Source organism: Calidris pugnax, unplaced genomic scaffold (assembly GCF_001431845.1).
Source record: "Calidris pugnax isolate Ruff unplaced genomic scaffold, ASM143184v1 scaffold41, whole genome shotgun sequence".
Classification (NCBI taxonomy): Eukaryota; Metazoa; Chordata; class Aves; order Charadriiformes; family Scolopacidae; genus Calidris; species Calidris pugnax.
The window spans coordinates 1,264,950-1,292,136 of record NW_015094509.1 but is presented as its reverse complement, the minus strand read 5'-3'; the positions used below and the strand labels follow the sequence as shown (position 1 = coordinate 1,292,136).

Here is a 27,187-nt window from a genome sequence, read left to right as displayed (position 1 = left end):
TCCCCCTGTACTGGGCACTGGTGAGGCCCCACCTCAAGGGCTGTGTCCAGTTTTGGGCCCCTCACCACAAAAAAGACATTGAGGGGCTGGAGCGGGTCCAGAGAAGGGCGACAAAGATGGTGAGGGGTCTGGAGCACAAGTCTTGTGAGGAGACGCTGAGGGAGCTGGGGGTGTTCAGCCTGGAGAAGAGGAGGCTGAGGGGAGACCTTATTGCTCTCTCCAACTCCCTGAAAGGAGGGTGTAGCCAGGGGGGGTCGGTCTCTTCTCCCAAGTCACAGGCGATGGGACAAGAGGAAAAGGCCTCAAGTTGCGCCAGGGGAGGTTCAGTTTGGATGTTAAGAAAAATTTTTACATGGAAGGGGTTATTAAGCCTTGGAATGGGCTGCCCAGGGAAGTGGTTGAGGCACCATCCCTGGAGGTATTTAAAAGATGGGTTGACACAGTGCTTAGAGACATAGTTTAGTGGTGGGTTGTGGGTGTGTTTTGTGTGGTTTTTTGTTTTTTGTTTTTTTTAATCAGAGTTATGGTGACAGTTGGACTAGATTATCTTAACGGTCCCTTCCAACCTAGACAATTCTATGATTTTATGGTTTCAGCTATCACAGATGACATAGATGTGAAATGTTTTAGAGGGTTGATTGCCGCTATTATCAGACCTGTTCCAGATCTGAGGAGAAAAAAATGGAATGAAGCCAGAGGACCTTTACTAACTGAAGTGGATAGGTGCCCTCTTTCATTCCTGACCTGTTTTGTTTTGTAACACATACATAAAACTAGAGGAAGAAGTCTTTAGGATGATAGGGTAAAGTGAAGTTTATCTCTAAGTCTTTGAGATTCCTTCTTATGTGCATTTTCTTGTAAGGACTCTTATCAGACTTCAAGAACTTGCTATGGCCAGGATGACCACTTCAAATCATGATGGTCAGGAGGTGGTTCAGTCTGGTATTTCTGAACTGGCTTTTGAAAACAGAGTTCATTCCAAAATCCCATGTGATGACCAGATTTGAGCATGCCTTGCTCCCTGACAATGCTGCTGCTAATCCACAGATTTGTCATGCCACTATACTTGGTTTGTAGATCTTCCCACTGGCCTTGGTCCATCTGGTCATGGAAGTTACTCCCTGTCTGGGGAAGGGCCAACCCCTATTCCATCTTAGTTTTTTCTGGCTTCCAACCTCAGCCAGCTGGTCATATAAGGAGAGATGATAATACAAGAGACATCTTGATGTGACTTACTGTTTTCTAAAGCCCTTTTGGACCCTGACAGCTTTAAGAAAATTTTTTGCTCTGGATCTCCTTCAAAGTCACCGTAAGCTAGGATGTTTCTGTCACTTCTTGGACACCTAATTACAAAGATAATCCTAATTGCATCTTTACTGTCTGCGTATTAATATGAGTAGTTTCTGTAGCATGAGTTTAGGTTTTAAAAAAACCTAATATACATATTTTTACAAAACACAGCATGGAATCTGCATGTGTACATGTGAGAGTACATGTGTGAATGCATTCATGTGCCCACAGTGGTTGTTATTCATATCCCAGGTTACTTGTGAACCCCAGAATGTAATTGACCACATGGCTAAACCACATGACAACATAAAGCAGTAAGTCATGATCATGATGGATCTAGGGCACACCACAGAGCTATTCCTCTCCTTAGGTCATGATTTTTAACAGCTGAATTATGCCTTTATATATGCTGCCTTATACGTGGTGTGAAGCCAGCCATTTTCTCAGGAGCTGTGACACACAGGGCAAGATGTGTCTTTTTGGTTCCCATATAGATTTCTGGATGGAGGAGCCAGGTTGGTTGTGTTTTGACTGTGGGACTTGCAAGAACTCTATTAAACTGCTGCATCCTGTTCTCACAACTGGCCGGCCTTGGCCCTTTTGAGCCTTCTGCCCCGAGAAGACTGTCATCCCCAAACCTTCCCAGCTCTGACTAGCCCAGATGCATCTGACGCCGTTAGTGTCAGCCCTCCATTACACGTCTGGCAGGAATGTGGAGCACAGCTGATGGAAAATAGGCTGTTGCTTTTGGATATCCACCGTTACCAATACTTCCCATATTGTTTGCCAGTGCCACCAGGAAGATGGCTGTATGTGGAGAAAACACATGGAGAGACTTGGGGCAATATGTGGAAATACTACGTATTCTTTCCTTTCTGTTAATTGATGGATACCTGCCAGCGATGAATCGGAGCTTGATGTCATAAGCCACTTCTTATTTATCAAAAACAGTTGTAAGAGGGGCAGAGAGCGAATGTGCTGTTCAGCATCTTGTTTCTGTTGTTCTCTGTTCTCTGTCATCCAGCTATGGAACACTAACGAAGATCCTACTCCTAATGCTTTTTTTGTCGGTTATCCAAGCAATCAGAGCCAACAAATGCTTTTTTTAAAGTAATAGACTCTCAGAAACTAATGCAAGTTTGGGACTTGAAAGAGCAAAAGGTTTTCATTATGTTTTTAAAGCAAATGTCAAACATAAACTCTTTTTCATGTCTGCATAAGCCCAAAGGGCATGGAATGCCTGCTTCCTGCCAAATCTGGTATTAACTATGGCTATCACTTAGAGGGAAATTAAAACCATTTGGGTCTTTGTCCTTGAAGGCTCCCCATATGATTTATGAAGGCTCTCTGTAGATTTATTGCAGCTTCAGCTCGTGGGTTTTCAGTGCTTGTGTTCAGTAGGGTGCTTCAGTGACGGGCCGACCATGCTGTGACCTTGAATGCAGTGGTCCAAGGGCTTCATTTAAGTCTGTGCACAGTGGCACCAGGACCTAGAGGTGGGTGTGTGAGGGCACACACACATGTGCGAGAGAGAAAGAGATGATACAGAAGAGGAGTGAGTTCAATCTGGGGATTTTGACCTGGATCTCATACAGCTGTAACTTCGGGCAGTTAAACAAAGGGTTGTATTTTTAGCCTGTCTTTAAGGTATTTGGAACAGTTTTTTTCTTGTCTTTGTGCTTGAGCGAGGGGAATATGCTGCTTTGTGCATGAGTGTGTTTGATGGGCACTGTGAAAAGAACTATATTCACATTAAAATAATTATTGTGAGTATAGCCCTTCACTCAGCTCTTCCAGTGCCGTGGCACCAGCGGCAGTGCTGGCTTGAGGAGGGCTGAAGTCGTGCAGAAGGAAGTCTGGGGGCCCATCTGTTGCCTGAGGTCCTGTGGTTGTAACTCGCTTAAGTAGGAGGAAGCTGAGGTTCACGGTTACTCTGACACAAAAGCGTGTCTTCTGTTAACTGCTTGTGAGATATTTCACCCATAGCTTTTCCCTGAGTCAGTCCTAACTTACTGCCCATTCACATCTGGGTAGTTTTAGTTGCATCTAAAGTTATACTTGTCCCCACCTGGGAAAAGAAGAGAATCTGTTGGTTGAAAGCGAACAAAATTTGCAGGATTTTAGGGTTTGTCATTGCTAGTGTCACAGTGTTTTAAAACCAGTGACCTGAAGGCAAAAGCTGTAGCGTTCTCCTCAAGGTATGAGGGTTCTCTACAAAAGGAACATTGACAGAACTCTCAAAAAGAGTGGCGGGGCAGCCTCTGTGTCACCAAGCCATGACACTGCTGTTTTCCCCACAGAAAAAAGGAGCGTGTTTTTCGTGTAGCAGCTGGGATCAATGAATTCACTGAACATCCATAAAAGGAGAAATGGAAGAATACGGTTTTGAAAGCAAAAAGATGTTTTCCTTATTCATCTTATTTCCCAGTTGCCATCCATCTTAAAAGGCCGTTGATGTTAAATGTTTATTATAAAATGTAGAATTAATTGACCAGAACCAAATGCTTGGATTCACTGTGGATGGCCCCCATCTCGAGAGGCAGAGGCCCTTCTAGAAGGGGAGAAGCTGAGCCTTAGGCAGCTCTGGTTGAGATTTCAGCAATGCTTGCTTATCCTTGGGCTTTGCAGCTCTGTTGGAGTTGTCAGTGTAACAGCTCTGGAATGTCATTCAAAAACTTAGCAAACCTGGGCTGGTTTCAGTAACATCGGAGGGCATTAGATGGAAAAAGGAAATTATGTGGAACTCACCAGAGAACAGTATTTTTGGTTTAAATTGTTTTAAACTTTTAATTCCAGTTTAAATAAAGTTAGCTGCAAAGGACTGGCTCACAATAGTTAAAAATATAATCTTAACTTTTTGCCAAAACATGGTGAGAATGAGAAAACAGGATGAGAATGATTAACCTTGCTACAGGAATGGGCACAAAATACTTTAAAGCGGCAGCTATTATGAAATACACTGTGGATTTAGTAATTTCCTTGTAAATATTCATATTCTCTGTTGCTTCCACATACTGTATACCTTTTCGTAAGAAATGTATATAATATGAGAAATATTATACTTTGTCACAAAAAATGAAAGCAAGGAATAAATAAATAGCAAGAATCCTTCTTAATACTAGCACAGTTGCATTTCAGTGTTATCTTCAGTGTTTTGATCAGTTAATCACCATAACTGTTTAAAGCTAAAGATGGGCTTAATTGAGTTATTGCCTTCAACGCTTTTGTATCTTGGACGTGACTGCGGACTAAAACCTGGCTTACACCTGTAAAACACCGACAAGGCAAATATGAAAAGTGCATTTTCTGTCTATGATTACCGAGGAGAAAGACTTGGTTTGGGAGTTTGTGGTATGAAGCTGGGATCCTGACTTGAATAAGTACCAGTTCACAGGGATTTGACACAGATGAATGGACTGCTGGCTGCTGAATTCTTGAAAATTCTTTGAACCTCCATTTTTGGCTAATGGTGGGGGGAGAATCGCATTTTGCCCTTTCTGTAGTAAATCTGAAAAAAATTGCCACAAGGCATTCCTCCTCTAAAATCCTGTTGGCAGTCTGGGCCATTGTACAGAAACTGCGAGCCAGGAGTAAAGAGGAAACATTGCCAAGAAATCCTAAAAATAGAAAGCTGAAAAATATTACTGCTGTCACTGGAAGACTTATGCTTCTAATTACTTTCATATTGTGGCCTTAAACTCTATGAAAATAGAGTGCATTGAAAGCATTCTTCTGAAAATACTTGTAGATTTTAAAACAACTTATAAGCTGGACATTGAACTGTGAATTATATTCTCCTAAATGCTAAGAAATCTGTCTGCCCTGAATATATAAGGCACCATTTAGAAATCATATTACACAGGTGGTGTCCCACCCCTGCTCCACCCCTTATCCCCTCAGCTAAAAGGACAGTATAATTGGATTTTGGAGTGCAGAGGAATTTATAGTTAAATCTCACTCGATCCAAATATTAATATTGTTTTCTTATTTGAAGGGGATAATTTTGCTGTGAGCTACATATTAAAAAGAAAAACAAAAAAAATGCTGAAAAATTTTTTAATAAATAATTCAAATACTTTATTTAAAGGTTGTGCATTTTCACCCTCCACGTGAATTTTGCCTGCTCTGTGTAAGCTATTTTTCATGTATGCTCTTTTAGACTAAATATTGAGCTAATAGAGCGTAGGAGCTGCAGAAATGCTCAGGGTGTTCAACAAGACACATAGCCACTATTTACTTCATCTTGCTTCCACTGAAGATACGTTCTTAATGGATATAAAAGTCAAATTAGTTAGGCCAGTAAAGTGTTACTGCTTTGTTAATAAGATGGGTTATTGGCTTTTTTCCTAAGTGTTTTTTTTTCTTTTCTGTAAACTTTAAATGAAAACATTGTGATGGTTCAGAGCTTTGTTATAGAGAACAACTGCTGAAGAGTCCTTATAGGGACCTGGTTTAGCCTTATAGTGTGTCCTTCATCTTTGCTGTCTCAGTCCTTTGTATGAAAAAAGGCAGAGGTTGGCCGATTAATGCAGTAGCAGTGATTGTAACTTTTGGTAGTGACAAAAAGGGGATGTATCGCTCAGTTGTAAAGGGAGATCTTTGCATTGAGCTTATATGCTCCCTTACATGTGTCCTACATTTAGTTTAGCTTCTTGTTTTCTTGAGTATATCCCAAATAGTGTGGGGTATAATGTCTATACTGAATATCAGACTTACAAATCAGAAACGGCATCAGCATCAGGATGTTGGATTTTGTATCTTATTCTTCAATGAAACTGCAGGAGAAGCCTATTCTGGCTCTCTTGCGGGGATGCAACGGATTAGAAATCCAAGTACCTTTAGATGGTGAGTTGGTTTTGCTGCTGTTGTTGATAATAACAATTTTGAAATCCATCTATCCATCTTTTGGTCCTACAAGGTAAGAAAAACTTCATGCACGTGTGTGACCTGAAGATTAAAATGATACTTGCAGCATCAGATAATACTTCATCTGTCCACCTTGCTTGGTTTACAGCCAACTCTTTTGGAGAGACTTTTCAACTCATTTTCAGACCTTGGGTATTTAAGTTAAGGAGCTGGGGTGCCAACATCCAAAACTGTGTTCCCAAAGAGTCCTGCTGAAAGGCTGCCTTGCTGCTGGAGAGGGCTGGGCTCACCGAGGGCTTCCTTCACCATTTTTGCAGTATGTCCAGTCTTAGCGGTGGCTAGATCAGACAGGTCTGGCAGTGTCTAACCCACTAGTGGTTAGTCACTAGTGGGTTAGTCAGAGTGGAGTCACTAGTGGAGTCACTCTGCGGTACGGTCTTTGCTTACTTGGGTTACAAATTCTTGCAGGACCTTTTTGCCCAAGAGGGAGCTTCCTCTCTTTGGCTGGAGTCACGCGGTACATTCGTCAGAGGACACAAGGATCGGGGGACTGAGGAAAAGTACTGTACCCAGTGTAACTGGGCGTCCTGGCCATGATATTATGGTGACTGGAAGAGCACCTCAAAGTATTGATTATAATATAGTCTCATGGGCTGCTGGGCTATGTATACTTTGAGGCACACTTATTCTGACTTCCACTGACTGACCTCTTTTTATTAACTACAAAGATGTCACACAAGAGGAACAAATGACATTAGGACAACGTACAAATCTGTCTATGGGATTATAACCTGCTTTGTTTTAAATAACATATGAAAATGTTTAACTGGGACATAACATGGCGAGCTGTGGAATACTTGTGTTCTCAGAGATGAATGCCCATGCAGAGTGTGGGAAAAGTGGAAGAGGCTTCTGAGCCCCATGGATGACATCTGAGGCCTCGGATGAAAGTGCTAGAGGAGAAAAGAGTTGATAATTACAGCGTCAGAAACACACAGCTCTGGGGACGCAGCAGAAATCACAGGTTACAAACACGACGGGCAGAGTGCTCCCAGGGAGGTGTTCCCGTCCTGCCCGTGAGCAGGAGCTCGCTGGGTTTAGCTGCAGAGCTGGCCAGGGACAGGGTGCAGGCTTTTGAGACGACATGGTACAGACTTAATTAAAAAAAAACCTGGTGCGGCAGTTTGGTGATGTTTACTGCATTTATTGGATGTTCTTGAAACACTGTCCTTAGGAGCTAAACGACCAATGTCAGCAAAGAAGAGCTCTGCCTTTTGCCCCCTGGCTTTTTCTGCCTGGGTGCACATTGCACACATTATCCTAGTGTTATGACCGTCTAGGTGTTTATAAAGGTGCAAAAATGGTTTTCACGTTACTCAATAAGAATTATTTTGATTTTTAGCATCTGTCAAATCTATCTAGAAGACTAGTACAAAGATGAAGGGAGGGAAATCCTGACTCCCTCAGAGTAGCAAGCCTCTGCTTGGGTTGCTAGAGCCAGAACATCAACCCCATACCTTTCATCAGGAAAGGATCAATTCTCTAGAACTGGTCCTTGCCCTTCTGCTTGTTTCCGCTGTTGCTGCGCTGGATATCCCTGAATTATGAGGGGTTGGAGAACAAGTCCTACAAGGAGAGGCTGAGGGAACTGGGCATGTTGATTTTGGAGAAGAGGAGGCTTTGGGGAGACCTCATTGCCCTCTACAGCTCCCTGAAAGGAGGGTGGAGAGAGGTGGGGGTTGGCCTCTTCTGCCAAGGGAATAATGACAGGAGCAGAGGAAATGGTCTGAAGTTGGGGCAGGGGAGGTTTAGATGAGATATTGGGAAGAATGACTTTCCTGAGAGGGCGGTCAGGCACTGGAAGGGCCTGCCCAGGGAGGTGGTGGAGTCACCATCCCTGGAGGGATTTAAGATGTGTGTAGATGTGGCACTTCAGGGCCTACTCTAGTGCCCGGGATTGTTGGGTTGTGTCTCTCTGTGAGTGGGTGTGGTGTTTGTTTGTTTTTTTTTTTTGTGGTTGAACTGGCTGATCTCAAAGGTCCCTTCCAACCATGAAGATTCTGTGATTCTGTGAATAGCTGGGGTATCGATTTGCAACGTGCATTGCTGGTAGTGGAAGTGTTCAAGCACTGGGAGGGGGGTGTGGGCTGAGAACGTTGTGCTTTCCTTGTGGCAGTGGGGGTGCAGCAGCAGCCAGTGATCCTGACCAGCGTGGGGCCAGCAGGAGGATGGAGTGGGAAGCCCCAACGACCAGCCATGGCCACGTGGGGCCATTTGGAATTACCGTGCCTCCTTGCACCTAGGGCACTCTTACAAATGCTGTAGCCTCTTGCTACGTGATACAGAATTTATATTTTTTTATTTGTTTGCTCCCCTTCCCCCCTCAAATTCCAGATGGCCGTAGCAGGGGGTGGTGCTTTGAGAGCCAGTGGAGTGGGCAGCCCTCTACTTACAGTTATACTAGAAAGTGCCAGGGGAAAACAGAGCAAATGAAGTCTGAGAGACTGGCTCCTGAGAAGTGGGTGAAGGCAAATGAATCTTAAGAAGGGTTCAATGATATGTTTTCCAACACTTCATCTCGTGATTAATCTGTCATAATTAAGGCTAATTACCAAAAGAAGAAAAGGGAATAGGGATAGGGCCACTGAAGTGAAACATTCCCCAGGGTTTGTATATGATATGGTCTGCTTTAACCAAACCCTGCAGCAGTCATAGGTCAAGGGAAATAGCCGTGGAAACAAATATGAAAGTCTTCTGGATGCTTTAATTAGGTCTAATACCTGGCCGTGACAGTTTTGTCAGAGAAAAACAAAGGAGAATGAGTCCCATTGCTGCCACCTTCCTCCTGGTCAGCCTTTCTCCCCCCTGCCCCGGCGATACACACGTTGTTTGCTGTGGAGACTGCTGCTTGTGATGTACAAATGAGTTGCTATGGGAAGTCAGAAGATACCCCTCTGGGTATTGATTTGATTCTGATACTGTTTTGATTTTATTAGATTCAATCTAGGTTCTGGAGATCTGAGAAGCATTTCGCTGAAACTGTGAGCATTTACCCAAAGGCTGGAGTTGCTGTTTTAAGAATTTAATTTGTATTGAGAAAAAAAAAAAAGGACCTTGAATTACAATATATTCAGAAATTGGAAGGAATAAACAAATTCTGTTCTGTTTCTAACTAATTTCTAATTTTTATTGTAACTTCTTTTTTTTTTTTGGCATTAAAATTACATCCTGCTCGAGCAGACTTGAATTTTTAGTGAAAAAAATCTTTAATCATTTCCTTCCTTTTCAGCTGTTGCTGTAACTGTACTCTGTGAGTTACTACAGGAAGAGTATCCTATTCCCGACTTCCTGATCTGCCTGCAAGCTGATATCTGGTGCCCTCCTGAAACGCACAATATTGATTGCTGGTCCACCCAGCACTGCCAGATTTATGTACACAAAGCTTACACATCTAAAGATGCTGGAGAAGCAGACGTTTTATGTGTACTCAGGGTCTTTTTTCATCAGGAATTAGAGAACAAACTCAACACATCCAAAGCCGCGTGCCTTCTTTAATTGCACCTATATTAGATTTGGTGAAGGATCACTGTTTTTTTACTGATTAAATTACGGGTTGGTAGCTGTGCAGGCAGGCTCAGAACTGAGTCTCTTTGCGGCCCTCATCAGAAGGAGAAAGGGGTCTATAACAGACAGTGCTGTTCCCTTTGCTTTCTTCCTACCCCAGCTGCGTAACAAAGCTGCTGCTTGATCACTCTCTTGACCTTAAACCTTCTAGGATTGGGAGAGTGGAATAACAAATAAGAGGGTAGAGTAGGAGAGACTCTGAAGTAGGAGGCATGGTTTGTATGTGGAGATTCAAAAAGGAAGGGGGGTGGCAAAGGAGGTCTTGAACGGGAAGGCCCAGCAGTTGAATATGAAAGGCAGTGCTGCAAAGAAAGTGGACGAGAAGCGAAACATAAAAGTAGCTGAGGAGGTTAGAGATGGGGTGGGGAGGAGACAGGGAGAGGGATCAAAAGATCAGAAACCAAGAGAACTTACCGCAAGCTGCATAAATTTCTGTACTGTGTATGTATTGGCTTACATTAATGTTTATCTAAAAGTTATGCATCTAAGCCGTTAAGAATCTAGGCTTCCTACTTAAGTATCCCAAAAGATGATTTATTCAGCCCATGTTAAGATTGACTACTGCTGTTTGCTGACTACAGAGGGAGCTCAGACAGTTTAAACTTGAAGGCCAGCTTTTAGCAGTTTGTAAAGTTTGGTAAAATGATTTCTGCTTACTGTATTGGATACTATTGTTTTAAAAACTGTAAAAGATGTGGCTTTCTTAGAGAGAAGAGATGTTGGCCTTCTTGTAGGTTCAGCATAGAACTGTAGGTCAGCAGCCTTACTGGTGGAAAGGAAAAATTGTTTAAGTCAAAATAATTTAGCTTGATGCTTATACTTTCTTTTCACCTGTGTGTGAAGAATATAATAATGTTTGGTTTGTGTGTGTGCTTTGTGTATCAACTCTAATAGCTTTTCAGAGGTGTTGCCAAATTGTGAGGGTGTAAATATAGGAAAGGTCTCTGAGCCCAGCACCTTAGAATGGGGATTTAAAAAAAAAAAAAAAGTAAAAAAAAAAGTTGGGAAAACATAAGAAAACTAATTCTGTTAATAAGCTGTCCCAGTCTCCACACTGGCAATTACGATCTCCCAAAACTCTAATTCCCGAAAGGGCTCTGAGCCCAGCACCTTAAAATGGGGATTAAAAAAAAAAAAAAAAGTAAAAAAAAAAGTTGTGAATACATAAGAAAACTAATTCTGTTAATAAGCTGTCCCAGTCTCCACACTGGCAATTACGATCTCCCAAAACTCTAATTCCCATGACTGAAATAGAAACCTTAGTTACTTTTATTCAATAGGAATTAAGGGATCTTAATACGTTTCTGTGTCATCTGACTTCTAATTACTTCTCTGGCAGCTCTGGAAACTATGAGCTTGTCTTCCAGTTCTCAGAGAGAAAGCATTGCTTTGAATTCAGTTGTGTTAACATGGGATGGTTGTGGAAAAAAAAACATTGCTAATTGTTTTTGCGGGGAGAAATGAAGAATTCTTCACACACGCATTTGCTTCTGCCACGTTTAAATGCTTGTCTTCAGGAACAGGTGTTTCTCAGTTCCTGTTGTTTCAGAGTAAAGTATTAGGAACTTTTCCTTTTGCTTCCCTGAAAAGGCTTGAGCCTCTGAGTGGGGCCCACGAGATGTCTTTTTGCTGAAACGTGTTCTTGGGCGCTTCGGTTGGTCACAGGGTTTAGGTTCCACTGACTCCCGTTGTGTACCTTCTCACTTGAAAGCCAGACGCGTGTTGGCTGGATCCTCCACAGTGAAGCTTTGTAGCCCTTGTCCTGTGTGCCCCCTTCACACAGCCAGCACCCTCATCCTCACTGAAGCTGTGTCCCCTTCACAAACCAGCACCCTCATCCTCACTGAAGCTGTGCCAGTGGTGTGGTTCCTCAGAACAGCATCACCTTGATGTACGAGCGTCTGTCAGATGCAGTGCTCTGACCTGATCCTGGAGGGAGTTGTTATGGTTTGAGAAACCCCTAACAGTTTATTGTCACTGGAGGGAGTTGTTATGGTTTGAGAAACCCGTAACAGTTTATTGTCGTTTTAGACAATTATTCTCTCACCCAATGATCCCTCCCCACCTGGAAAGGGGAATCGGGGAACACAAAGAAACACAAGGGTTGAAATATAAAAAGATTTAATAGGCTAAGACTACATAATTAACAATAATACTAAATAACCAGTATTAACCCCGACACTGATATAAAATATACAGGAATTACACCCAGCCCCTTCTCTCAGCAGGAGCCATGCGCTCCCAGCAGGGACAGCAAATGGCGGACACTGCCAGCGCAATGGCTTCAGGAGGAAGGGAAGGCCTCAGGGCTCCGGCACCGGGGCAAGGAGTTCTCTGGACCCACCACCATCAAGGGAGAGAGAGCTACGCAGCAAACTTTTCTAATTTATATTGAACGGGATGTTCATGGTATGAAATAATCCTGTTGGCCAGCCTGGGTCAATGCCCAGGCCTTGCTCCTCCTTGTCCCTGCACCTGGCAACACTCGAAAACACTGAGACCTTGAATCCCACAGAGCCTAACGGGCTATAAAGTAACTATTTTCACAAATTCAGTCACTCTTCTAAAAGTGCAGTTTTCCCCAGCATTAGAAGATAAATTAGCCCTGTCGCTTAAACCAGGACAGGAGTAAAAATCAATCAGTTATTAGTTATTATTAATTATGAGTTATTGGCACTGCTGACCAACGTGCAGGTTTAGAAGATGGTTTTTGGGAGGTTAGTGTACCAACTGCCATCCGCTGGGGTGGGGAGGTGGCAGGAGGAGAAGCTGTGACGAGCCCAGAGCCGCCAGCCCCCCCGTGCCAGCCCGCGCCACCTGCAATTCCCAGGCACGGCCCCAGTTCTGGGAAACGCGGGGAAGTTTCAGGAGGAAGTGTGCATTTTTTTTTTAAACCTCAAAACTTTAGCTCCTCCTCATTCTAGAACTAATTAAGGCAGCTCCCTTTTTAGTTGTATTCCAGTATTTACATGTCTGTATGGTTTCATAGTGGTTACCAGGACTCGATCTCCTTTCACTATTACTCCATCCTTTTCACTCTCCCTAATTAACCATCACTGCCTTTTGTTTCCCTGTACATTCTTTTACATTCCTTTTTATCCTTATTTTGCAGGGTGACTGTATATTGGTTTATTTTTCCTATACAAAGCACTTGTATTTAAGATAATGGTTATGTAAATCAGGCAATGGCAATAGTCAGGATGCCCATGCAAAGAACCCGAAGGATAGCAAAACCAAAACCCAAACTCGCTACCAAGAACAAATGCAAATATCTTTTTCTTAGGCCTATAAATAGCTCCTCTGTGACCTGTAGCTGTCCTAAATAAATTTGTAACCTGAAAAGTGTGTATTGATTTAACTTGATGATTTCTCTGATGAAAATGGAACTGCTTAAAAGGAAAGTCTGGGATCTGTCAGACTGCAACCTAAACAGAAATTTTATAAATGTTTCCAGAAGCAGAAACATTTCTGGTAATTATAGCTCTTGTAATCTACCCTACTTTTGGTAATACTATGGGTATTTTTCTTCACGTGTGATGGAAGCTGGCTGTGCTGGGGAGAGGGATCTCCCTGGCTAGATGCCATATGCCAAAGAGCCTGACTTTCATTTTTGGCAAACTTGGACCCATTTCAAAGGGGACTGCAGCCCTGCTGGGAGGTGGGGGGAGTGACTCTGACTGGCTTTCAAACGCAGAGGTATTCAGCATTATTATTCCTTCCAGCTTGCTTACCTGCTGATTTTTAACTTGTGAGCAGGCTATCTCCATAGAATGTGTCTGTGGGCTGTCAAGCTGGCTCTGTTGTACAGTAAGTGTGACATTTCCAAGGCTCTGTTCTGCAGTCTGAGGGACCTGCTGCATGCTGCCTTGGGCTACCACGGCCATCGCTTGATGCTAAACAAGTTAGTCTCCATCTGCTGGTTTCTGTACATCTCTGCTGTGGGTCACTTTGTGGCTTTCTGTGAGTTTGACTGGTCCTTGATTCCCCTGGCACTAGAAAAAGAGCAGCAAAACATTAGAGAGGGCAAGATTCATTAGAGAGAATCTTGTCTCCAGTGTAATCCAGAGGAGATGAATGAGAGACAGGAAAGCTTTCCCTCAGGTGGGCTTGTAATTTTGTAATTTAAATACACAAACATAGGCTGTGAAGATTTGCTTCAAAGATTGCTGTTTAATGCCAACTTCTGCTTAGAACATGAAGAAAAAGAGAAGGGGAGAGTTTTCACTACTGCCAACTTCTGCTTAGAACATGAAGAAAAAAAGAGGAGAGTTTTCACTAACACAGAGTTCAATCAGAGGACCTCAGCTGTCATAAGGATACTGTCCCAGGTTTTCCCCCAGTTTGCCACCATGCCTCTGGAGGGAGAGACAAATAGGGGAAAGGAGCCCTCGTTGACCAGGAATGGGGGGAGTACCAGAGCCTTGCCATGGGAAACAGCAACTGGCGGGAGAGAGTGGGGAGGCAGAGGCCAAATTTTCGGCAGGTTTGTGAAAGGCAGAACTGTTCTGTTGATGTGTGTCCTTCTTATCACCTAAGGACAATGTTAAATTTGAATTCAGTTCTGGCAAACACTGTTTTTCTCTGTTGTGCTCTAGATACTGAGGCTTGTGTTTCTTAACTGTGGTTTGGGCTGTGAAGAGGCAATTCAGTGAATGCCCTTTGGTTTGGGAAAGGAGGAAGGAGAAGTAGTAAGTGCATTTAAAACAAATATTTCTATAAGCAGCAAAGTTAATTAAATCTATTTTCTTGTGCTTTAGTGTCTTGAGGTCAGTCTCCCAAGTGGACTCCTTGATGAGCAAGGATGTGGTCACTTGATGGCATTCTTTTGCTGGAGACATTAGTATAGTTTGCGTTTTCCAGATACGTACTGTTTTTAGGAAATCTGAAGGAACTATCCAGGATTGTAGCTACTGAGTTTAAAAACTGCTAGAGAAGACACTAAAGACAGAGATCTAAAGCAAGGTGAGTTTTTTTGTACTCAGAAGAAATAGTTATGAAACTAAGCTAAAAATAAAATAAATTTAAAAAGGCAAATGCATTGGTGCAAGGCCACCACAGCCTGCTTTCTTGCAGTTGCAAGATGTTTCAGGAGCTGCCACCTCTCACACTACACCTTGCAGGGCAGGAGGAAGCTAGGAGTGGATTCCAGTGAAGATGAACTGTGCAGTTCAACTAAAGGATGGGCACATTCGTAACTGACAAGAAGGTGGACACCAACAGAAATAAATCAGGCACCTTATACATGGTCAACCTTGAGCAGGTCACACAGGAACATGTCCAGGCATATTTTGAATGTCTCCAGAGATGAAGACTCCACCAACTCTCTGGGCAGCCTGTTCCAGTGCTCTGCCACCCTCAAAGAAGCTCCTCCTCGTGTTTAGATGGAGCTTCTTAGGTTCACATTTGTGAACCGTTACCTCTTGTCCTGTCATTGAGCACCATTGAAAAAAGACTGGCCCTATCTACAACACCCTCTCAGTCTTCGCTTCTTCAGGCTAAAAAGACCCAAGTCCCTCAGCCTCTCCTCGTAAGGGAGATGCTCCAGGCCCCTCATCATCATTGTAGCCCTCTGCTGTCCCCTCTCCAGCAGTTCCCTGTCCTTCTGGAACTGGGGAACCCAGAACTAGAGACCGTATTTCAGATGGGGCCTCACCAGGGCAGAGCACTTCTGGAACTGGGGAACCCAGAACTAGAGACTGTATTTCAGATGGGGCCTCCCCAGGGCAGAGCAGAGGGGCAGGATGACCTCCCTTGACCTGCTGGCTACACTCTTCCTGATGCACCCCAGGATGCCATTGGCCTTCTTGGCCACAAGGGCCCATTGCTGGCTCATGGGCCTCCTGTTGCCCACAAACACTCCGAGGTCTTTTTCTTCAGAGCTGCTCTCCAGCAGGTCACCCCCAACCTGTCCTGGTGCAGGGGGTTATTCCTCCCCAGGTGCAGCACCCTGCACTTGCCTTGTTGAATTTCATCAGGTTCTGCTCTGCGCAGCTCTCCAGCCTGTCCAGGTCTCGCTGGATGGCGGCACAGCCTTCTGGTGTGTCAACCACCCCTCCCAGTTTTGTATCATCAGCAAACTTGCTGAGGGTACATTCCATCCCTTCATCCAGGACTTTGGGGACTATATTGAAGAGGACTGGACTCAGTACTGATCCCTGGGGAACAGCACTTGTAATGGACCTCCAACTGGACTCTGTGCCACTAATCATGACCCTCTTTTGGCTAGTTCTCAATCCATGTCACCGTGCACTAATCATGACCCTCTGAGCTCTGTCTTTTGGCTAGTTCTCAATCCACGTCACCGTCCATTCATCTGACCCATACTTCCTAAGCTTACTTATGAGGATGCTGTCAAAAGCCTTGCTGAAGTCAAGGTAGACAACATCCACCGCCCTCCCCTCATCTATCCATCCAGTCATGACATCGTAGAAGGCTATCAGGTTAGACATGATTTCCCCTTGGTGAATCCATGTTGACTACTTCTGATAGCTTTCTTCTCCTCCAGATGCTTTGAGATGTTGCTCAGAACGAGCCATTCCATCGTTTTTGCAGGGGTAGAGGTGAGGCTGACTGGCCTGTAGCTTCTCAGGTCCTCCTTCTTGCCTGTTTTGAAGACTGGAGTGACATTGGCTTTCCTCCAGTCCTCGGGCACCTCAACAGTTCTCCAGGACCTTTCAAAGATGAGGGAGAGTGGCCCAGCAATGACTTCTGCCAGCTCCCTCAGCACTCACGGGTGCATCCCATCAGGACCCATGGACTTGCAGATATCCAGTTTATTTAACTGTTCTCTAACTTGATTTTCCTCAACCAAGGGGAAGTCTTCCTTCGTCCAGACTTTGTTTGTTTCCCCCAAAGTCTGGGACTCCTGAGGGCTGGCCTGAGCAGTAAAGACTGAAGCAGAGAAGGCATTCAGCAACTCCACCTTCTCTGCATCCTCTGTCACCATGGCACCCGTCTCATTCGACCGCAGGACCCCATTTTCTCTAGTTCTCCTTTTGCCTCCAATATACTTGAAGAAACCCTTCCTATAGACCTTGACATCCCTTGCCAGGTTTAATTCCAAGGAGGCCTTGGCTTTCCTCATTTCATCCCTGCAGACTCTGACAGCATTCCTGTAATCTTCCCAAGTGGTCAGTCCCTTCTTCCACACACTAAAATTCCTGCTTTCACTTGAGCTTTGTCAGAAACTCCCTGCTCAACCATGCAGGTCTCCTGCTTCCCTGGCCTGATTTCTTGCTCTTAGGGATGCACCGATCCTGAGCTTGGAGAAAGCGATATTTGAATATTTACCAGCTCTCTTGAGACCCTCTACCTTCCAGAGCCCTAACCCATGGGATTTCTCCAAGCAGTTTCTTGAAGAGGTTAAAGTTATGCCTCCTGAAGCCCCAAGTTGCAATCCCACTTGTTGTTTTGTGCATACTACCCATGATACGCAGTGATCTAAGCTGAAGATAATGAAAAGGTGCCATAAAGAAAGGAAACAAAGTAAATACAGAAGAAATAAGAACCAGTATTGAGTCCAAGGCGTATTAATGGTGGAAAAGACAAAAAGCGTAACAGGAAATTCCATTAGAAATGGAATAGTCACTGTAGGGTAAACCTTATTTCAAACCATAGCACTCTTCAGAATTGATCAATGAGTCACTCACTTCAAACTAGTTATTTATACGTTACCAAGATTTCTCTGTCCATGTCAAGGATGTTCTGAAAAAGGGACAAAAACTCCTATCTCCAAAATTTTTGGAAGTATTTAAATCCTAAAATGAATGCGTGGCTGATAGGATGGGTCTTACAAGACCTGTCATGGGTTAATATTATGATAGAAAAAATTGTTGTATGCAGTTGTAAAGTCAGTCTACTTCACTGTATATCACTTTCAGTGATAACTCACTGGAAAATGGCAGGATGCTTTGGATGTAAGAATAAAGACATGGATTTAATTCTACCTGGTCACTGGTATTGTGATTAGCTGTAAGCAAATGCTGTTCTCTGATCAGCTCTGTGATCTATGCAAAATGACCTTCATACAGCTCTTAGTGAACAGGTGGCTGGTTGGAGTGATTACTGAAAACTCAAACTGAATGGTGCTTATTTCTCATTTTTGGTTTGTCAGCTATTTCATCAAAATGGTCGAATGAGGTCGAATGGGCTGAGATCCTGATGGAAGAAATAACCTTCTCTGTTGAGTAACTTCTGCTGCTGGAAGTACCTGGGCAGAACAGCAGTAGGGCATTGCACTTGCACTGCTGGCTAAACCTGGCCACGGGATCTAAATCAAGGCAAAGACAGCAGCCTGCCTTTGGACAAGGGCATTCCCTTTCTTCACTTGAGTTTAGTTTCAGATATATCATTACCAAATGTTGAACATGCGATCCCTCTGCACTCCCATACCTATAAATTACAAAGCAATAGCAGAATTCCTCAGGGCACAAGCGTTGAGGCTGCATGGTGTGCACACTTGAGGTTTCTGTGGCCACATTTGCAAACAATAAATGGTGTGTTTTTATCTTGTTTCCCTTGGGGAACATTTTTTGTGTAATCTGGTTAAATGGTACAAGGATTATAAGTGTGTGTGTGTGTGTGTGTGTGTGTAAATATATACCCACAATTTATCCTGAGGCAGAAATATGAATAAATTGTTAAAGGTCAACAGTTGCCTTGTTACTGAGCCAGTATTAGGAGGCTGGCTTCTGAGGAGCTGCAGAACTATGCTTTCTGAGCTATGTTCACTCAGATAAGTTACCCAAATGTGACTAAAAAGTCCTCTGAAGGTGGACCTTGTTAAGGTGCTAAGTAACATATTTTAAGACACGTTTGCTGCTCGTATCGTAACTTAATCCTAGCATGCATCATGGTGGCCTGATAACTGGGCCTTCAGATGTTCTTGTGAAGTTATAAACACAACACTGCGATCTCAAAACACAGCTTTTAGTGTGTTTCAAGTTTTTTACATTTTTATGGGGGCTGTTTACAATAGAACCTTATAAACTGACCAACTTCCCTTTTCTAGACCCTCTCTCCTGCACTAAAGGCATTAAGCATTGCTGTTGTGAGTGTTGGAAGGGAAGGGGTCATGCAGTTAGGCTACCATTGCACATTTGTCTGCCATTGCAGTAGGCATAGGAATGATACACTATACCTGGAGCCATAAGCTTGATGGAGTTTGAAAGAGAAATTCCCTTATTGCACAAGAAATTTCCGTATGAGATCATGTCCCTTATTTTAGGCTTAGTTCCGTTATTCATATTGAAGAGAGAAAACCATTGTACATACCTCATTTCAGTGGTGCTGCTTTTGAAATAAAGCGAGATCAGGAAGACCAGGTGGTCTGTAAATTTGACATACATCAGCTATTCTGTATGAATTTTGCTGACAGAAGCAAACAAGTAGATATGCCTTACCCATAGCAACATTCTGTAGTTCAACACAGCAACTTACCCTGCCTGTAGCTTTGAGAAAGTGGATGTGCTTAACTGTACGGTTCATTTTATCATGAGTCTTGCAATAGTTTGATGTTTTTATAAAGTCCATGTTCTGAAAGCTTTGAGAAAGTGGATGTGCTTAACTGTACGGTTCATTTTATCATGAGTCTTGCAATAGTTTGATGTTTTTATAAAGTCTATGTTCTGAAGGTAAGTGTTGTTCTACACTGTAAAGTTGGACTGGCACAGCCATGTTGATTGGGAGTCCTTTTAGGGAAAATCCCCTTTGCTAAACTGCTGGAGCACTGCTGACAAAGCCTCAGCAGAGATGGAGTCCTCCTGGCTGATCCTCTGTGTGTGGATCATGTTGTTTGCGTAGGTGAGATGGCTGTAATGGCAGAAGAGACCCTTTAGGCCACCACATACTAAGTCTGCGCTGGGAATCTGTGTGGGCCAGTAGTGTGGAGCAGTACTAATTAATGGTTCCCAAGTTCTTCCCCAGAAGTTAAGAGTTTTCCCAGGTGCCTGAATAGACTATAAATAACATATTTGTCTCGGCTTGCGTAAGAGTGGCATAATCTAACAGGTAGGCAGAAAGCAATTTTTCAGAAACTTCTACTGGGAATGCTGAATTTTTTTGTCTTCATTGAGTACAATGAGATGATATGAGAACCAAAGATGTAGTGAAATTGTTAAAACATGCTCCATCCCTATGACAGATTTCAATGAAAGAATTTTTTGTTTTCTATCCTAAATCTTTTTTTGGCTGGAACTATGCTGAGATTTGGTATGCTCAAGTAGCTAAGGTGATCCACTGTGCTTTATAATTGCTGCTATGCTAAAACTTGTCCTCCTCATTCCATTCTTATAGTTTTAGTTTGTCTTGCAGAATTGAAAGAAGTCCTGGGAGGATACATCAGGCTTTTGCTCACACAGAGTAATGCTGTTCCTCTGGTCTATTTCGTTATAGCTAATTGAAGATATTTTCCTAATTCATTATGACTCCTGAAGTCATTGAACAACATAAGCCCACACCAGACTTGAAATTGGTGTCTTCCCCTCTCGCAGTATCATTCAAAGTGGGGAGGAAAGGACTATTCTGATTTATAAACTGTGGAGCATGGAGGGGAAAGGATACAGAAGTTGGAAATGGGATTTGGTGCCTGGTGTCTGCCCTGGAGGCAGACATCTGTCAACTCACAGGAAGATACTTCATAAAAAAATTTGGTCTTGGTGCATCTCCCTTCCATAATGTACCTTTACAAGTTAGGTTTCACTCTTCTTTGAATCATGTAATTGTGAATTTGAAAGAAGACATCATATTCCTTGAGGAGAGCAACTACCAGCCCTATAATCTAATTAAACGATAGATGAGCCATTGAAATCCTTAATACTTTTGTGTGGCTGACATTACAGTGAAAGCCGAGGAAACTTCCTTAAACTGGAGATGGTATGTAGTGCTGTAAAAAGGAGAAAGGCAATAGTGGAGTCACTGGGCAAAGATTTAGGCTCCTTGGGGCACAGGACACTGGTTTTATGTATTACAGAGACGTAGCATACTATGCTATGCATAGTAAGAAGGGATAATTATAAGAAAACCCTTGGTTAAATAAAATTCCTGTTTACAATATTTAAAGAGTGTGGCTCTATCTACCTTTATCTAAAGAATCTTATTTTTAAATTAATGCCTGAAACCCAATTGTCTGACTCTGTATTCTAGAAAAAAGTGATGGCTAGCCTGCAGTCCGTGAAGGGTCTAAATGGACATGTTAACTTGTGGCTACTCATCTACAAGGCATTGTGTGGCTTCACTGGTAATTGGTAACTGATACTATTGGGTCATAACTGGGAGGTAGGATGCTATGCACAGGCTTGGAGAAGGCTTGCTTTCTTGTTTGGTTTAAGGAAATCCACCCATCTCCACTAATTAATGTACATACATAGTAATGTTCATAAGCATACAGCATGTACAGCAGATTCTCAGGCCTGTTATCTCAAAAATAAAAAGTACTCTACACGTTGTTCTGAGTTGAGTTCTTGTGTGAAGAACAGAGGTGGAGGAGGAGTGTATCATTTTGAAGCTCCCATGCTACCAGAAAAAAAAAGGCAGTCACCAGTGCTAAGAGTACACAAGGAGCGATGCACTGAGATTGGACAAGGCATGTTACAACATCATGCTCTTGGTTCTCTGTTTTCTTGAACTTTGTGTAGCCAGTTGCAGCAATTTTCTGTGTGCTCTGCACTAAATTTCCAGTCACGTTGCACTGAGGGTATGATACATAGCATTTGATTCATCGTTGCCTTCCCATCACAAGAGTTGAAGAATTATGCAATTGATCCCTGTGTGTGGAACTTCTGTCCAAGGCCCATGAAAGGAACTGATTGAGTTCTGAGAACTGTTTGAGTTCTGCACCTGTTTTACTTTTCATTTAGTTCTCTTTCCTACCAGTTTTCTCTGTATCAAGCAACACTTGACTTCCCTCACTCCGTACCACCAGGCTTGTGTTGAAACCATCTTCTGGAGTTGCAGTTTTTTCTGGACTACAGTAGTGCTAGTATATGTTATACAAGGCATCGTTTATACAATGCATTGGAGGCTTTTCTGCAGCCTGCACAATTTCACTTTGAAGCTTGCCAATTGCAGTGTTTCTTCCTAGTTTCTTCTTAACGCTTTTGTGTTCTTTCAAGAAAAACAAAAAGGTTCTAGGAAACTGGAAACAGCAAAATACTTATTGGATGATGTTAAGTACCAAGCATTTTTTTATTATATCGCAGGGTATTAAGTATTGGATGACATGAATAATTACATACAGTGCTCCTTGTATCGTAGTATAAATGAGCCTACCCTAAAACTGCATAATCCTACTTCTGCTTTTCATGGTTATTTTCAGCGTGCCTATACTGTCCTGTAGTGGGTAATGTAGGCATGCCCTTACTTCTGCCTTGCAAGCTGATAACCTGCAAAAATGCAATCACTTATTAGGGAAATCTGGTAAATTAGTAGGAAGAGAAAATGTTGCAAATACTGTGCAAGTCTCTTGTCCATTTTTCATAAAGAATGGGAGTACCAAATGAGAATCAGATTAAGGATAGATTTTTCTGCAGCACACTGTAGGTACAGACTGAAGTTATTCATATGGGTTAGGGACATTTGGTATTTGTGGTTTGGTTTTGTAGCAATTGAATGTTTCAGAAGGTTAATGTAGATTAATGTTTCGTTGCTGCACCTGTAAGGCAGCCGCTGGTGTGTTTGATCAGTCAGCTTTTTGACCGCCACAGATAGCATGTTCTGTACCAGGAGGTCAGTGATGGAAAACAGGTCATGTGGGTTGATTCCTGGAACACAGAACATGGGGTGAAACACGGTCAGAAGGTTTGGTAGCTTGAAAATATATGAAATTGTGGCTTAGTGTCCAGAGCTGACAAATGACAGTTCTGTAATCAGTATATGAATGAGATTATTACTACTTGTACAGCACTGCAGCTATAAGGATTAGTTTTACTAAAAATGAAAGAAAACAGTAAAACCTAGTTACCAGAGAGTTCTGCTTTTTTTTCTTATTGCAAACAAAAATGTAAAGACCGTTAATTTGTGGATTTTTTTTTTTTTTTTTTTTCACTGAGGGTTTTTGGTTGGAGCCATAGAAAAATAATGTCCAAAAAAATAAACATGCGCCTGCACCTGGTATTGGTGATGTCTTCTCAGATTTAAAAACCGTTTATTTTGGGTTTTTTTTTTTTTTTTTTTGTCACTGAGTGCTTATGGAAGTAATTTTAAGATCTGAAGTTCAGGCTAAGTTTGAAATTTTCTCTCTATCTTTTGTTAAGATGAAGCTGTCATCTGAGTCAGATAGCTTCCTAGTGATCTCCAAAACAGAGCAGTAGGTTCCAGAAACTGCCTGACTTGCAGATGCACAGAAAAGTGCTCCTGAAAGAAAACTTGGTAAACTGCTTATGTGGGAAACTATTACACATTTTGGCAGTACTCTGAGGTACTGATTATAATTTATTTTTGTATTAGCAGAGTAATCCATGAACCATTTTCTTTTCTCTCAGAGGGAGAAAAGAAGGGGTCCCTCTTTTTTCTCAGAGGGAACTGATTGTTTTGCTTTAGATCAGATTTAAGAAAATCGGGGCCAATCAATTGAATATTCTCTTGTATGACCATCTGAAAGTTTTTTTTATATTTTTTTTTCTGTGAAGTACTTATTTTACAACTCTTTCGTTATAAAATACTCCAGCAGAAAGGTCTTACCAATGAAAGGTAAAATGGTATTGCAGCCAAGTGAGCGTGGCACGAAGGGCAGCGAGCCTGTCGGACAGCCTGGGGTCTGGTGGCTGTTGATGCCAGCAGACAGCTGCTGGGCAGACATTATGAAAAACATGATTTATGAAAATTAGGAAAATTTCAGGCATTGTGAAAAATCAATTCTTGTGCTACTCTTTATGTTAACATAGCTTTAAGTAGCTCCAAAGAAAGTATTATTGGTTTGTGATCTCTGACACTGAAGTCAGATTACAAATTCATACTAAGTGGCCTCCTTTGAAAGAGTGCACCGAGTTTTAGGGACTTTCCTCAAGGAAAACTTGGTATGTCAGGTACTCTTGACACAAATGCCATGTGTATCTGTATACCTTATGAGTGGTTATAAATGTAGCATACATTATCACCATATATATTTTATGCTCATGAAAAAAATACTGTTTTGGTTTGGTTTTGTGTTATTTAAGCAAAATAGCAACAGGTAGATAGGACTTAAAACCACTTTTCTGTTCTCTGATTTCTGCATATCTTGCTTTCAAATGTCTTGGTTGTGTGGCTGGTTACTTTCAGCTCAGTGATGATCAAATAAGCAGTCCCTCTTCATTCTGATTTAAAAGCTTTATTTATTTACCTGATACTTTACTCAAATTTGGGTGCTTATCTAGAAACCAGTAAGAATAAAGCATCATGCAAAATCAGGGGCAGGTGACCCCCTGCTTGTAAAAGGTATGAGTCACTAAAATCACTCCTCTTACTCCATTCTTTGGAATTTTTAAAAGTGTTTGTGGTGCCATTAAAGTAGAAGGCAAGGCTATTTTGATTAGCAGGTTAGCTCAGCAATTCCTTTCACACAGCAGATTCCTTGATTCAGCAAGTGTGTATCTGAGATGAATGTTTAACTAGGTCATTAACTACACCTCTAGGCAGGTTCAAATGTATTTAAAGCTCCTTAAAACACAGACACATATTTTCTTTCTCCCTTCCTATTCTTCCCCATTCCTAGGAAAAGCGAGGAGGGGAGGAATTCGGCATATAGAGGTGATAATTAGGGATGCAAACATATAAGAAGATATTGTTTGTCAAAGCTATGTGTTATAAAATTTAAAGAATGTGCAGTTACGCTAAGCTAACGCTGTGGCAGTAACCCTACCTACTGAACTTCCTGACATTGAGTCTTTCCATTGCATTGCAGGTGGTATGCAAAAATAAATACGTTTTTCCTTTGGCTGGCGTCATTTATGTGTAAAAAATATGTGCACCTCTGAGGTGGTGTCTGCATATTAATGAAGTATTGCCAAACTACAAGCTGAAAATCGTGTGTCAGAGTGCTAAATAACACAATAGTTCAAATTTTAAAAAATATAATGATTTCATAGAATCATAGAATGGTTGAGGTTGGAAGGGACCTTAAAGATCATGGAGTTCCAACCCCCCTGCCCTGGGCAGGGACACCTCCCACCAGACCAGGTTGCTCCAAGCCCCATCCAGCCTGGCCTTGAACCCCTCCAGGGATGGGGCATTTTCTGCCTTCTTTGCTTGGGTTTCAAGTTTTGAAACTTTTGCTTGAAAGCTAGAAGCTAACTGTAATTCTTTCTTTGTTTTGTTAGTGAAATTTTCAGGTAATCATGTGATACATGTGATAGGACTTGAAGAAAATCACCACATGTTGTGAGGCTTTGAAGGTGCTGATTGTGTGCACCTGTGTGCTGCTGATTAAGAGCTTGATCCCATTCCCAAATGCTCTTGGCTTGATTCAGGTATTACTTAAATATGAGCCATACAGTAGGGTTGTGCAGATGGCATTGATCCAGCAGGAAGCTTAAGAGAAACTGTCCTAGAGAACAGTGAGGTGCACACGTCTGAAAGGTTTGTAACACAAGTTCTCTTTCTGTGTTTGGCACAAAGGGAGAGAAGAGATTTAAAACGTGATGATGAATAAAGGATTTTGTTTACGTCTGGCTTCTAAATACGCTGGAGCTTTCCTAGCAATACCTTGTCCAAGTGAGACACTAAGCATGTCTGGGAACTAGTTGGTCTTCTCTTGGCTCATTGTTCGTGATATTGGTATCTCTCAGTAAGTAACCAACCTATCTGTCCTTGAACGTCACTGCCTTCCATGTGGTCACCTGCCTGCCCATTCCCATAATACGAAGCATTGCAAAGAACAGACTTAGGTTTGAACTTTGAAGCCCAGCTCTGGGATCTCTAGACATCTGTTTCTTAGGGGTCCTTCCTCCTCTGTGCAAAAGATTTGCAAATATTAACCACTGTATTGACTGACTCAGCCGGGGAAAATGCCTAGTGCTAGAATGGGCTGGCTGTATGTCTTGCTTCTACGAGTAACAGAGCAAGGTATCCATTTCTGCTTGGGATTCATTTCCATGAGCTTGTTCCTGAATCAAGCTACAAAGAGGTGGCATCGTTATGGACATTTACATGGGGTCCTAGTCCTAAGAGGGGTGTTCAAACCCTTTCCTTTGTCTCCAGTGATACGGATCTACCTCTCGGGTGAGGCCTGACCCAGGTTAGGTGTCCCAATCCTACTGCTTCAGTGAATATTTGATACATTCAAGGAAAGACCCTCAGGTTAAACCTGCTTCAGCTAAGTTTCAGGATAGCTTTAGGGATGAAATTCTTCACCACAGGAAGGACATGAACTCTCAGTTCTTGCATCTGGAGTGAGATCTCTGCTTTCCAAAACGCTGAGCAAAGGGACAGTAGTACCTCTGCTTCCTGCTTGCCCTGCTCCTAGGCTGGTTTTTGTGTCCTGCAGGTTGTCCTGCTCTGCAAGGGGCAGCAGCGGTGATCCTGCAGGCAGGGGGACAGTCCTGGATCATGGATCCCACAGGCAGGGGGACAGTCCTGGATCATGGATCCCATAGGCAGGGACAGTCCTGGATCATGGATCCCACAGGCACGGGGGACAGTCCTGGACCATGGATCCTGCAGGTACGGGAGACAGTCCTGGATCACAGATCCTGCAGGCAGGGGGGACAGTCCTGGTTCACAGATCCTGCAGGCAGGGGGGACAGTCCTGGATCATGGATCCCGCAGGCAGGGGGGACAGTCCTGGACCATGGATCCTGCAGGTACAGGGGACAGTCCTGGTTCACAGATCCTGCAGGCAGGCGGGACAGTCCTGGATCAGGGATCCTGCGGGAGCTCCAGGTGCGGGGCTGCCCTCTCTGCAGCCACCCCCGGGGAGAGCTGAGTGTGCGTGAGCAGCCGACGTGTCAGCACGGCGAGGAGCCGTACTTGCACAGACACGTGTGTGCAGGGAATACATGGCCGCGGGCAGCGTCTGAGCTGCGATTCCGAGGATCGTCCTGGCTCCTCAGATGCCGCGCTGAGAAGCCGGGGCCGATGCGGGCCCCTCGGCACGGAGCCGGTTACCGCGGCCGCCCGGGGCCGTTCCCCTCGCTGCCCTGCCGGGAGCCATGGCTGCCCGTCCCGGGGGAAGGTGAGCGTCGCCGTTCCGCGGACGGCGGTTCCGCGCTCCCTCCGGCTCAAAGCCGCCGGGGCAGGGGCTGGGGAAGCCCGGCCTGGCGGGGCCCTGCGGGGCGGCGGCACTCCCCTCCTTTCGGAGACCCCTCCTCCCCCGAGCGACGAGCCTCCCGGGCGGGGGGCCCGGCCTGGCCCGGGGCGGCGGGAGGACGGCGCAGGTAGCGGGGCCGGGGGCGCGGCAGCGGGGGGGAGGGCAGCGCCCCGTGAGGGGGGAGCA

At 43.5% G+C, this 27,187-nt stretch overlaps 1 protein-coding gene across 3 annotated transcripts in view; it reads left to right on the top strand.

Moving 5' to 3' along the window:
* Positions 1 to 27,187, top strand: part of TNS3 (tensin 3) — a 251,867-nt gene that overhangs the window by 8,364 nt on the left and 216,316 nt on the right. The window contains exon 1 of one of the 3 annotated variants that reach the window (XM_014965352.1): positions 26,765 to 26,926. The exons of the other annotated variants lie outside the window; for them this stretch is intronic. The gene's annotated coding sequence lies outside the window, so the exon portion shown is untranslated. Of the gene's footprint in view, positions 1 to 26,764; positions 26,927 to 27,187 lie in introns of those variants that run through there. 3 annotated transcript variants of the gene reach the window in all.